We start from the raw sequence: 465 nt of genomic DNA, 5'->3' as shown, positions 1-465 counted from the left end.
TCAAGGGGACTGGCACAGCTGGCTGGGCATAACAAACTTTAGTGACAAAGCACATGTCACATGCAGATAGGTCTTGAAGCCTACCAGTGCTGCCTTTCCTTAGAGGAAGTGTATCTGTGTAATATCCAGAGTATGGAAGAAGCCATTCCATTGGGTAGTGAATTACCCAGAGCATATAAGGAGCTATTCCATTGGCTAGTGAATCACCCAGAGCATATAAGAAGCTAGTCCATTGGCTAATGAATCACCCAGCGCATATAGGAAGCTATGCCATTGGCTAGTGAATCACCCAGAGGATGTAAGAAGCTAGTCCACTGGCTAGTGCTGCTGTAGCACAGTATCAGGGACGATTTAAACAACAGAAATTGATTTTCTGTGAATTCGGGAGACCAGACATCCAAGATCGATGTGTTAAGAGGGTTGGTTTCTTTTTCTTTTCTTTCTTCCTTCCTTCCTTTTTTTTCT

The sequence above is a fragment of the Dipodomys ordii genome, unplaced genomic scaffold (genome assembly GCF_000151885.1).
Source record: "Dipodomys ordii isolate 6190 unplaced genomic scaffold, Dord_2.0 Scaffold101, whole genome shotgun sequence".
Taxonomy (NCBI): Eukaryota; Metazoa; Chordata; class Mammalia; order Rodentia; family Heteromyidae; genus Dipodomys; species Dipodomys ordii.
The sequence above is the reverse complement of the archived record's forward strand: the minus strand, read 5'-3'. Positions refer to the sequence as shown.